The sequence below is a fragment of the Mirounga leonina genome, unplaced genomic scaffold, assembly GCF_011800145.1.
Source record: "Mirounga leonina isolate KUSES-001 unplaced genomic scaffold, KU_Mleo_1.0 Mir_115, whole genome shotgun sequence".
Lineage (NCBI taxonomy): Eukaryota > Metazoa > Chordata > Mammalia > Carnivora > Phocidae > Mirounga > Mirounga leonina.
Genome location: NW_023270268.1, coordinates 76,150,743 through 76,164,348, shown reverse-complemented (window position 1 = coordinate 76,164,348; position 13,606 = coordinate 76,150,743). Strand labels below are relative to the sequence as shown.

At 42.8% G+C, this 13,606-nt stretch overlaps 1 protein-coding gene across 1 annotated transcript in view; it reads left to right on the top strand.

Annotated features, from left to right (window-relative positions):
• DGKG (diacylglycerol kinase gamma) overlaps positions 1-13,606 on the top strand; it is a 208,205-nt gene that overhangs the window by 110,474 nt on the left and 84,125 nt on the right. The gene's annotated exons all lie outside the window — the stretch shown is intronic.

Genomic DNA, 13,606 nt, shown 5'->3' with positions numbered 1-13,606 from the left:
TCCCCCGACAGCAGAGGGCAGCAGAGAGAGGCCCCTGCAGGGGCTGTGAGGCCGGGAACCCACCAGGTCCCAGCCTCAGCCCTTGTGTGAAGCCTGAATGTTAGATCCAAAATTACAAGGAGAGAGAAAACCAGATCTTTTGCAAACAAAACTAAGCCCTTCTTGCTGGTGGGAGGGAATATGCGAGAAGTGAGTTGTGACTGGCATATAGCTACCCCTGGGATTGCTAAAATACCTTTCTCCATTCTTTCTTTTTTTCTTCTCGTTGGTTGATTTCCATCCGTTTTCCTCTTTTGTTGTGCCCTTTCAAGATGACCATTGGCTCCCACCCCACCCTCCAGCAGGTGGGGAGGAGGAATGCAGACTGAGCCTGAAGGGAGTGACTTCCGTAGCCCATAGGATTGAGCAGAGGTTGTCCGAAGACATTTGTTTAAAGATTCACACCCCAAAGAGCACCATCATTTTCATTGCTGCTCCTTTCCCCTGACCCCACTGCCTGGGAGGTTAACCCGGGAAAAAGAAAGTCTTATCATAACATACTTCAGCTTCAGGAAAAGTGATCTATGGGATCTACTAGCTGAACTAATCTTCTTAGCGTGGGCCTTCTGTCCCAAGCCTATTCCATCTGGCTCTCTCACCCAGCCTACGCAGACTTACAAATCACTATTAACAGGTATGCATTTAACCCCCACCCTTACTGTAATCAGCTGACCCTCCTTGTACATTCCTTGTCACTCTCACATACACGCTAAATTATTCCTTCTCTTCCACCTGTTGTAGACGTCTTAGGTGCTCTTTTCACAGAGGTGGCCTTATGCATACTCATGCACACATACTTGTTAAAATGCCATATGCTTGTGAGATCCATAGGGGTTCTGCTCATTCATTCATTCCACACTAGCTTTAGAAAATAGACTCCGTGCCAGGCACTGTTCTGTAGGTGTTTTGAACAGACATGTGTAGGGGCTCACAGTCCAGTGGTGCAGACCTGAAGGCAGATATGCAGAGTGACTTGTGTGCAGTGGTATGAAACGAGCTAACCTATGGAACACAAAGCAAGGACATGGAATTTGGCGTGGAGGGGCTTCTACCCATGGAGATGCCAAGACGTGGGAAACAAGTGTGTATTTTCCAGGTTGGCAAAAAGAGAAGGGTAGCCCAGGGAGAAGGAAGCAAATGTACAGAAGGATAATAACAAGGAGTGAGAGAAGGCAGGATGCCTGGGGAAGAGCAAAGGAAGAAGCAAAACCCCTGTAGTTTGTAGTGAGTGAGGAAGCAGAGGGAGGCAGAAATTTCTCCATATTCCATAAATCAGTACGTCAACACAGGACATAAATAGAGTAGTTGTCAATTGCCCACATGATTAAATACAATTAGAAAGATACCTCTGTCAGAAAAAAAGTTGTCATTGTGCATTTCACTGTGATCTTGTGACTGTTTTTCCTTCCCATTTCCCCATCCTATTAATAAGACTATTCTGCAGTTAGCTGCACACCCTTCCCCTGGTCGAGGTCAAGGTAGTGTGGTCGCCCAGGACGAGAGGCACACAGATTTGCGTGTAAATCCACATGCCTGCAAATAAGTGGAGCCCTAGTGGCACAGAGGTGGGCCCTGTTGCATAAGGTCCTAGCAGCCTTCCTAGTAAGAACTTTTGAGTCCCTGCTGCTTCTACCCCGCCTGCTTGCTCATGTGGAAAATACTCATGAGTGCCCACTTTGTCCGCTGAGAGGCAGGCGAGCAGCCATTTTCTCCAGGCTTCCTTATTTAGCTTTGGAGATGGTTTTAAATAGGCAGGTGGTTGTTGCCATGGTTACCCCATTACACCAGCGGCTAAACTTAGGAAGGGCCACAAGGGATAGGAAGAAAGCTTGATACCCGGGATTTGGAAATGTAAACGATATTATCAAACAAGCCTTCGTTTTATTCTGCTGAACTGAGGCTTTCCAGAGAGTAGTCAGGGCTTGGCTAGATGTCCTTACGGTGAAGGTGCCGGGCTGGGCATTTGGGGACAACCCTGAGGTTAAATCTAGGAAGTTGTAACTTTTGTTTTGTTTTGAACATGGGCTAGAATTTATCAGGGAACTTGAATCTTTCACATGGCTCATTCAGTTTTCTGGGCTATTCTAAGAGGAATTCTTAACCTGAGGTACAAAGGCTGCAGGAGTTCTGAGAATACCTTGAAATTGTATAGAGGACACTGAATATAGTTTTCTGGAGAGAAAGTCCATAACTATCAGAAGGCTCTCACAGGGACCTGTAGCCCTCTAATGGTTAAAAGTCACAATTCTGAGGCCTCCTTAAATCCTAAAAGGGGCTTGGGGTTTGGTTGGGGTTTTAGGAAATTCTTCCTCTGGTGGCTTCTTTACACAGGTTGTTGCCAGAGAAGGTGGTTGGTTGTCCAAAACTAAGTTATGTTCCCTAGTGGAATAGCTTTGTTAATGGAGCAAGAACCAGACCCAAGAAAGCAGGAACATGAGCCAAGTGCGATGGGCAAGGATAAAAAGGCCTTTAATGGCAGAGATGGGGCTATTTTTGGTACATTCTGCTTCCTAATCATTGACAGGCTAATAATTAATTGCTAATTTAGAAATATTATGAAAAAGTATCATCTTGTTGGCAAAAACAACAGAAGACAGATTTAATTCGACTAAGATTCTAACATGTTAGTTAGAAGGTGTTCTAGGCTACGAGGGTAAATAAAACCTGATTCCTGCCTTCAGGGAATTCATAGTCTAGCAAAGAAGGAAGAGTAATCTTCAAATATCTTTTACAAAGTGATTTTCACATACATGGAGGTTCCATTTTGTAGGTCATACAGCATAAAGGAAGTTGGATAGCGTAAGACACTTATTAGTGGTTGTATGCCTACATCATTTGTAAATGAATTGTTTGGAGTGCAGAAATGGTGTTATAAGGGAACCAAAGTAAGAACTGTTATTTTTTGAGCACCTACTAGGTGCCAGCTGATAAACTAGATTCTTCAAATACATTATATTATTGAAATCCCAAGATCACCTTATAAGGTAAATATTAGATAAAGGCATTTTATAGATAAAGACACTGAGGCTGGGAGAAGCTAAGTCACATAACTGAAGTCAGACATCTTTTTAAGCACCGGAGCTGGTGTGATTCTAAGCTAGCTCCTAACTCCTCCAGAGTTCAAACTCTTGTTTTCTGCACTTGCTGTCTCCAGTGGATTTCATTCATCAAATACCTATTGTATATCAAACACGCTGATGCGTACTACATACATGGTCCCACTCAATGTTCATAATAACATGCAAGGGTAAGTGCATTGTAGAGATGAAAATATTGAGGCAAAGGAGGGTAGAGCTTTTATCATCTCTATCCATCTTTATGGATTGTCTCTGTGGGAAGATGCCTCCTGAGTTCCAAAAGGGGACCACGGGCACACCACCCACTCTTAAGTTGTGTGGTATGACTGTTCTCCCTATCTCAGTGTCCATAGCACAGAGCAGGACCAAATACATGATTAGTGCAGCCCACTGAAATGTCAAAATGCAGGGCCCCTTGTACAAAATTATTAAGAATTTCAAGTCCATGGGAGTAGAGCATTCATTAAGCCAAGTACAGAGCCCTTCTGAGTGTCAGGCTCCTTGCATCTATGCACATTTCTCTTCCATAAGCTGGCCCTGGCAAGCAGAGAGGAATTTATTTTTTTAAAAAAACCTCACACGTGCCAGGGCTCACAGAGTGGGGAGGTTTGCAATAAAGGTGAAGGAACGGAGGAAAGAGGGCTTCAGCTAGGGAGGAGGGAAGGGATCGTCAGTCCCTCAAACAGGCGGTAGTCAGTACTAGCAGATGAGCTGATGACACCACTGAAGTCTTGCAGATATCTAAGAACCAATCCTCCATGGAGTTTCTGGATTAACTCTCCATGAAGGATTTTTTTATATATGGAATATGTACACAAAAGCTACCAAATTCCAGTGTCACTGTGGTTGAGTGTCCAGAAAGAGGAGTCTAACTATGGAATTTTTTCGTTCTTGCTCAGAAACTCAGAGCACTTGAGGAATGTGTCATTCCAAACCTGTTGAGTGCCATCCACTTGAATATGTCCCTCAGCAGTTCAGGCTGAAGCAAGATATTTCCTGTTAGGCACTTCAAAGGGACCGAAACAGTGCTTCATTCCTACCAAAAGCTGACCACCTTTCCCAAAAGCCCTTGGGTAATTAATAGACTCTGGAGTGTTAGCTTTCTTGGAACCAAGCCCATGGAGTAATTGATGAGGGGTTCCCCCAGAAGCCCTAATGTAGCCCGATACCATAAGAGGTTGGAAATACATCTTGCAAATAACTAAGCACTTAACAGATATTAATAGAATGAAGCAGCAGGGAAAAGTCTAAGTTGGCATCAAAAGTTGGCTCTGCGACTTACTAGCTGTGTGACCTTGGGCAAGTTACTTAATCTCTTTAATCCTTTGCTTCCTCCCCTGAAAATCTTGCAAGATTGCTCTAAGTATAAGGAGATCATGTGTAAGTTCATGGCACACAGTGGGTAATCGATAAACATTTGTTATTGAGTATTGTTGAATAACAAGCATGAGGAAAACACCTTAAATTGCCAATGAAATCAGTCATCATGAAGTCTTTGCTTTATTGGCATGGCCCTTGAACTGAAAAGTTGGAGGACAACTAAAAGTTGGAGGAGACCCCATCTGTGATACCTTGAATCTATCATAATCCCTCTCCTAGGGGATGGGAGGATAGCACCAATTAGCCAGGATTGAGTTGGATTCTATAGGCCTGGAGCGATAGAGAAAATTTCCTTCATAGGATCCATGGGTGTTCAAGAGGCAGAGATTTGGGATCTGAACACCAGAGATGCTAAGTCCAAATGCACAGGCCAGGCTAGAGACAGGATCAAGGTTGGGGCCACAGACCCCAGCTGACATGGTAGGAGGAGGAACAGGGTAGGAGTGAGTAAGGGGAGTTGCTGGGCAGGTGTCATGTGCTCCATGGGATACCTAGGGCTTACCAGCTGGGGCCATGGAGCACAGTGTAGGTGGGTAGGGGGATGGCCAAGGGCAATCCGACACGATTCGTGACGACCCTTCCTTCATTCATGCTGACTCTCCCCTCACCCACCAAGCATCTCTTCTCCTACTTTAGATGAACACGGAGATATTCTGTAGGAGGCAAAATAGAAGCCAGCAAAGCTCAAATCATACAATTCTGAAAATGAAAGGGCCTCCCCTCTTGAATACCTGTAGTATGCGAAGTAGTCACAAGCATAGACTGTATCACCATTTACGTAAGATTTTCTTTTTTTTTTTTTTTTTTTTTTGTTAATCTAGAAATGAAACCATTCTAACTCATTCTTTCCAGGAGCCCTGTGAGGTAGCCTAGTGTTACAGCCCAGGTGTTTGACTTTCCCAAAGCATAAAGGTACAACAGCAGGGTTAAAATCCTCACCATTGGAGGCTTCATTCTGTGCCCTGAATTGGGTTTTTCTCCTCCTCGTCTAATACTCGGCACCCAAGAGAGACCTGCCCTAAGTACCCAGGGGTCCAAACTGTCTTGCACCTGTTTCCCTCAACATATCAAACTATTTTTTCAAACATCTGGGATTCAGAAAAACCCCAAGTGAAGTTGATTATGGCATTTCTATTTTTATTCTTACTCCCATAGATATTTAAAAAGGAAATGCAAACCTTATGCTTTGTGTTCAAGTACCTTTGACTCTTCAAGTCAGTTCTGACAGAGCAGCTTACTTAATTACTGGAATGTTTATATACTAGCCCACAAAAATGTTTTATCCCCCACCCTCCCCACCCATCCTTGGAAGAGATGCAGGGAGTAAAATGAATGAAATATGGGTTCATGTTTTTTTCACCAAGCGATCATCATTATGCAACTGCATAAGTTCAGGGGTTTTTCTTGGCTGTCTTATTTGTTTACAGTCAGCCCTTGATTATTTGCAGAAACAAGGGAATAGCAACATGGATCATTTAGAGCTGTGAATGTTACTAATACTTGGTGTGCAAGTCTCACTACCTCAAAGATTCACAGCATGTTAATAATATGATGAAATCACATTGACTCTTTTTTTTAAGATTTACTTATTTATTTTTGAGGGAGAGAGAGCACATGGGGACGGGCAGAGGGGGAGAGAGAGTCTCCAGCAGAGTCCACACTGGGCACAGAGCCCTACAAGGGGCTCCCTTTCACGACCCTGAGATCATGACCTGAGCAAAAATCAAGAGTCGGAAGCTTACCAACTGAGCCACCCAGGTGCCCCGAAATCACATTGACTCTTAGCATTTCCTTCATTTTCCTCCTGGCTCCCCAGCCCACTGGAATGGGTAGCACAGCTTCTCAGACTGGTACACAGGAGCAGCCTATGAGATCTCAAGGCTCCTTATAAAGTTGCTGGTTTGCCAGAACAGTTCCTCATTGTAGCTTAACAGACCTTTTCTTCTAGCCCCTGCCAGGCTCAAACAAGAAAGGTATGATTCATGTCAACAAAGAGTGGAATCAGTTTGTGATAACATCAGAAGAAACTTGAAAACAAGCTATATCTTCAAGTTTTAGAACAGATAATCCAAAAATTATCAGTATTTATTGGTTGATTGATTTTTAGAAATATTTCCATCAAAGAGCTCAAGATGTAATATATCATCAAGTTCAGAAGGGTTAAGGTCAGAATGATAAGCTTCCGGAAGAAAGTCAAAGTAAGGTTAAGAACTGGCTAGCTCCTCAAATGGGTGTTGACAGTGTGGATGCTTTCCAGAGGGAAGAGGTCAGGAAAGTGCTATAATTTAATGTCTTATAAGGAAAGACTGAATCTGGGATTGTTTCACCCAAAGAAGAGAAGACTTAGGGAGAAGTGATTATTGACCTCAAATATTTAAAAAGTATTTCTCATAAAGGAGGAACTGGGTTATTTTGCCTGATAAATCAATGGGGAAAATGACTGGAAAGACCAATTTAAGCACCATATATAGGACATCAGTTCTACCAATTAGAGCCATCCTCAAGTGCAGGGGGCTACCGATGAGAGCATTTTCGGATTTTAATGTCCAGGCAGCTGCTGGACAAACATCTGGGGATCCAGGGAGGCCAGGTGCCCAAGGGTACAAGTGCTTTCATCAGACAACCTGGATTCAAATGCTGGAGTTGTCATAATCACTTATATGCGACCTTCATCAGTTACTCTTCTAAGCCTTAGTCTGCTCACCTGCAAAATTGGGATATAATATTTTATTTGTTTCCTATGGTTGCTGTAGCAAATTACCACAAACTAAGTGGCTTAAAACAACACTGATTTATCATATTGCAGTTTTGGAGGTCAGAAATCTGAAATAGGTCTCACTGGGCTAAAATCAAGGTATCCTCAGGGCGGCATTCCTTTCTGGAGGCTCTAGGGGAAATTCCATTTCTTTACCTTTTCTAACATCTAGAGGTTGTCTACATTCCTTGGCTGAGGCCCCCTTCTATCTTTAAAGTCAGCAGTGGCCAGTCAAGTCTTTCTCTACATGGCATCCTTTTGACAGTCTCCTTCTGCCTCCCTCTTCCACTTAAAATAATCCTTATGATTATATTGGACCCACTCAGATAATTCAGGATCACCTCCCTATCTCAAGGTCAGCTGACTGCCAATTTCAATTCCACCTGCAACTTTAATTGCCTTTTGCCATATGAATTAACATATTCACAGCTTCCAAGAATTAGAACATGGACATGTTCAAGACAGTATTCTGTCTACTACAAATACCTTACCTAAATACCACAGAATCATTCTGAAGCTCCAGTGAAGCAATGCATTTAAAGTGCTTATTACAAAGGCTTGGCACATTGATACTAGATTATTATTATCATTGTGATTATTATTATTTACATTATTACAAAAATAGATCCTACATCAAATAATAGTCATCTTGGATGACTCAAGCCCTTACTGAGATTTGGTGATTCTCTGAAAGGGACAGATAAATATCTGTTGGTCATAGGACATGAGTCATCAATACAGCAATATATGACGTGCTTTTTTCTCTTTATTTATCTTGATAAAATTTTTTCAATGCATTTATCATTATTTAAAAATATATCATAAAGTATGATTACATAATACATTGCAGTATCATTGTAAATACTTTGTAGTGGTGCCTGGGTAGCTCAGTCGGTTAAGTGTCTGCCTTCCGCTCAGGTCATGATCCCAGGGGATAGAGCCCCATATCGGGCTCCCTGCTCAGCAGGGAGCCTGCTTCTCCCTCTCCCTCTGCCTGTCACTCCCCCCTGCTTGTGCACTCTCTCTCTGTCAAATAAATAAATAAATAAAATCTTTTTTAAAAACATTAAAAATATTCTAAAAATAAATAAATATTTTGTAAAGTTCAGAAACATTAAAGAAGAAACAAATCACTCATGGTGCCATCACTCAAAAACACAATATTACCTTTTTGGTGCATTTCAGCAGGTTACTTGATGCACGTATTTTTAAATATTTGTGATAACATGTTTTTATAAAGTTATATGTACCATTTCTCAAAACAACTTTTCTTTATATGAGTATTAAGGCTTATTGTGGAAAAAATCTTATTGTCCCCCAGGAAATAAACACTGTTAGCATTAGAATATATTTTTTCCATACTTGCACTGTACAATTTTATTTACTTGAGATCACACTGTACAATGGATCAACAACCTGGGTTCAAATGCTGGAGTTGTCATAATCACTCCTGGCCTGGAGACCTATTAAAGGCTAAAATGAGTTACTGAGAGAGTTGTGGAATATCTTTCAAAGGTTTCAAACACATCATCTTTTTTTATTTTTTTATTTTTTTTTCTAAGATTTTATTTATTTATTTGAGAGAGAGAGAATGAGAGAGAGAGAGCACATGAGAGGGGGGAGGGTCAGAGGGAGAAGCAGACTCCCCGCCGAGCAGGGAGCCCGATGCGGGACTCGATCCTGCGTCTCCAGGATCATGACCTGAGCCGAAGGCAGTCGCCCAACCAACTGAGCCACCCAGGCACCCCTACATCATCTTTTTTTAAATACTGGTTTAAAACACTATTAACACAGTAGGGGCATCTGGATGGTTAAGTGTCCAACTCTTGATTTCCACTCAGGTTGTGATTTCAGGGTCCTGGGATCGAGCCCTCTATTGGGCTCCATGCTCAACGGGGTGTCTGCTTGAGGATTCTTTCCCTCTCCCTCTGACCTTTATCCCTTGCACTCACTCTCTTCCCTCCCCCTCAAATAAATAACCCTTTTTTAAAAATACTGTTAACACAGTAACATTTACGGGTTTTGGAGGGAAGTGGATATAAAGGAGCTGATTAGAATGAGCTTATCTGCAGCGGGAATTTTATTAGTCTTCTCTAATTAAAAAAAAAAATCCCAATGATTTTGTTCAGTCAGTATGAGAGTTTTAAAGATATCATTACTCAAGTCCCTTTGCAAGTGAAATAACTATTTGATATGTTATGCAACTCTACTTCTGTGGAAGGGAAATTTGAAAATTTGGCTCTCTTAGCACAGTCGGTATGTGGTTTTGCTGTATTGGAATAAGACCAGTTTGTGTTTTATGTGACGATGAGAGGTAACAAAAGTTGCCATCTGAACTATGCAGTGGTGTAGTGGCTTAAGCACACAGACTATCTGGGTATTTATTGAAGTCCTTAAGTGGTGGTTTTCCCAACATAATCAGCATTGCTCCAACCTACACTGACAATGAGAGCCATCATTTTTTAATGTTTTCAAGAATTTCATGTACATTATTTTTAACTGGCACAACGCTCCAAGTATAAGGTAAATATTGTTGATCCATTTTACAGATGAGGAAATTGAGGCTCAGAGAGATGATGCAGCTTGCTCAAGAACATACAACTAGGTAACAGGGGAACTGCTATTAAAACCTAAGTCTGTCTGATTCTGCAGCCTCCACTGATCCTGTTGCACTTCCCTGCATCTCTGGATGCCCAGTTTGGTGCCCCATGACCAAGGAAACACCCAAGAAAGAGACTAGAGAAGAACCACAGAGATAATTAACAGCCCCATGAGAAAAACTTAAATAAACCAAAATCTTTTTTTTGTTTGGGTTTTTTTTGGGGTTTTTTGGGGGTTTTTTTTGAGAGGAAAAGCAGAGAATGTGTTGGGACTAGGCCTCAAGTGTGTGAAGGATTCACAACAGGAAATACTGACCACACCTACTCTTCATCTCAGCTCAGGAAAGAATGAGAGGGGGGAAATGTGTTTCTAAAGTGAGGAATTGCTGTTTTGGATGGGAGGAAGATTCTCCTGGCCTGGAGACCTATTAAAGGCTAAAATGTTACTGAGAGAGTTGTGGAATATCTTTCAAAGGTTTCTAAAAAAAGGAGCCAGACTCATTCATCTGGATGACAAACACATCATCTCTGAGCCCAGGGTTGAGCTTATGGTACCCACGGAATGAGAACCCACTGCCTCCCACCCAACAACCAACTGGGGTCCCCCCTAGGAGACCTTTACCTCCTTTCTTCCTCAGCTCCCAGCTGGTCCCCACAATGTCCCCTCCTCAGGATTTCCTCAGCAGGCCCCTGGCTGTCTTGATGCTCTTTGTTCTCAGACCCTCAGTTTGGCAGCCACCCATGTTTTTGTCCTGTTTCTGTCACACAAGGACTTGCTGCCACACTCCTTGTCCCATTTTATAGAATTTAAAGTCACTTGCTTTGCCTTTGGGACCCTTTATAAGCATCTCCTCACGAATGCCAGTCTAACCTTGTCGTTTGCTTGTTCTGTTGCTCTGCCCTTCCCCACTCCACCCTTAACTTCTCAGTCTAATACGGCATCTCCTTCTGGGGCCTGGTCATCACCCATTGTTTCAAAATGCCGTCCAAAATATTCGAAACATTCCCTCCCTGACCAACCCCAGCCCTGGCCTCCACTTTCTCTTATAATCCACCTGCAAGGTTTTTGACCCATTTTTTCTCACTTTGATTTATCCTCTTTGTCTTCTCTAAGTCATTGTTTTGATGCTAAACCGTTCTCTCTCCACCTCATTCCTAAGCTTGCTCACTCAGAGAAGTGAACCCTTCTTGGGATCCACTGACCTAAACGCAGAAGGATGGTGCTGAGCATGTTCCCTCATTTGGCCAAAATGTGCCGAGCATCTATTCTGTGTCAGTATAGTTCTAGGACCGAGGAAATATGGATTATCGCCCCTACTTCCAGGAGCCCATGGGTCTAGTTGGGAAGATGTTTTGGATGGGAGGAAGCTATCACCAACTATATTAGTTTCCTAAGGCTGCCATGACATATTACCACAAACTGGGTGGATTCCAACAACAGAAATTTATTTCTCCACAATTCTGGAGGCTAAAAGTCTGAAATCAAGGTGTCAGCAAGATTGGTTCCTTCCCAGGCTCTGAGGGAGAATCTGTTCCATGCCTTGCTTCTTGCTTCTGGTGGTTGCCAGCAATTCTTGGCGTCCCTTGGCTTGTAGCTGCAAAACTCCAATCTCTGCCTTCATCTTCACATGCATTCTCCCTCTGCGTCTCTGTGTCTGTCTGTCCAAATTTCTCTCTTCTTATAAGGACAGCGAGTTATTGGATTTGGCCCACCCTAATCCAGTATGACATCATCTTAACTTGATTACATCAGCAGAGACCCTGATTTCAAATACAGTCACATTCACAAGTACTGGGGTTAGGCCTTCAACAGAGCTTCTTGGAGAACACAGTTTAACCAACCAGACCCACCCTCCCTCAAGCCCTCACAAAAGAAGGAAATACAACATAATATGGTGGGCTTTGTTTGAACAAGGAGCCATGAATAATGAGTGTGTTGTGGGAGCACCTAACTGAGAAAGTGGGATTCAACTTCAGAAAATGTTACATTTGAGCTTGAGAAAGAAATGGGAATGCCCTGAGGAAAGAAGGAGCCAGGTGCATGTTAGGAGGAGAGAAGCAGGCTTGGCAAAGGGCAGACGTGCCATGCGAGAGGACGCTGGATGTGAAGAGAGAGGCGAGCAGTTCTGAGGAGGGGTGGGAAGGCAGGTGGGAGGCAGCCGTGGCATGATCTCCATGCTGTGCACGGGAGACATGTTATCCTATAGGTGAGTGAGTGGATGGGGAGGTGGGCAGTCAGCAGATAACTTTCTGAATAGGTCAGTGAAGGAATGAATTATCTTGCCAAGTGTTTCCAGATCCCAAATTTCAGGGCTCCTAGGAACACGGGGACCTTTATACTGAAATGTATGGGTGTACAGGGTGTTAGGTCAGAGAGAGAAGAGACGAGGTAAGCCTCAGGGAGACAGAAAGAAGAGGGCTGTCAGGAGAGAGGCAAATGTGAACAAGCTCTGCTAACCTGGGGGAGTTCGTGCAAATCAGGGCCAAGAAAACTGTGGAAACCAACCACAGGGCTTTTTTCCCAAGCCCTGAACTGTGAAGCGTGCTGTTTGGTTGTGGTAGTAGAAATTTACATTGAACAAAATTCCACACGTCATTCTCTCTTCCTCACTACCACGATTTCAGATTCTCTCAAGCAGAAGTTGACTTAGGTGGCCTCTAAACTTAGCTTAACATGGTTTTTCTTTGCTTGGTTTTTTATCTCCACAGAGAAAAGAATATCAGAGTTTATTATCCCTCTGTTATACTTTACTAATTAGAACTTTGAAGAATTATCGTCCTTTTGCATTAGGGATGTTTCTGTCATACACCAGAGTCCATCTTTATATTTAGAGCTGATGTGATTAGCATATTCAGCCTGATGTATTTTCCTTAAACTGTTCATACTTGCACATGTTTAAGAGAGATTGAAAAACAGTAGATACTCTCAAGAAAGATTCAGATGATTAATTTTAATTCTTCGTTTAAAACCACATTTGCTAAAGACCGTTTTAATGCCTTTGTTATTTGGCCAAAGGAAATTTTGTAAAGCAGCCTTTTGCTGTACTTACCAGGAAACTGAGTACCTCTCTGGTGAAATAAGTAGATTCTCTCTCCAGAAACCCTGGGCAAATGGCTTTACAGCTCCATATGTTAGGCTGTGTTCCCCTCACATGAAATGTAGATGCGAATCCCTGGGTTTCACAGCATCCAAGAATCAGAGCTGAGTTTCAGCTTCCACCCTGCCTCTTACTTACTCTGCCCTGGGGAAAGTTACTCACTCCTCTGAGTCTTCATTTTCTGGTGTGTAAGATGGAAAGTACAGCTATCTCACAGGATGCTTCTGAGAATGACAGTAGATAAATGAGTGGATTCGAAATGTTTCAGACATTGGTGTGATACTGTTGATTCTTAGGGGAATTTGTAAGAAGAACGTGTAGCAATATATAAGCAAGTACACTGTCGCCTCTCTCATTTACAGTTAATTCTTTTTTTTATAATTTTTTTAAAGATTTTATTTATTTATTTGAGAGAGAGAGTGAGAGAGAGAAAGAGCACAAGAGGGGTGAGCGGGAGAGGGAGAAGCAGACTCCCTGCCGAGCAGGGAGCCCGATGCGGGACTCGATCCCGGGACTCCAGGATCATGACCTGAGCCGAAGGCAGTCGCTTAACCAACTGAGCCACCCAGGCGCCCTACAGTTAATTCTTAACTGTAATAATAACTTGCAGACTCCAAGCTTTGGACCGGCCCTTCAGTTTCAGCCCCTTTCCCAGTG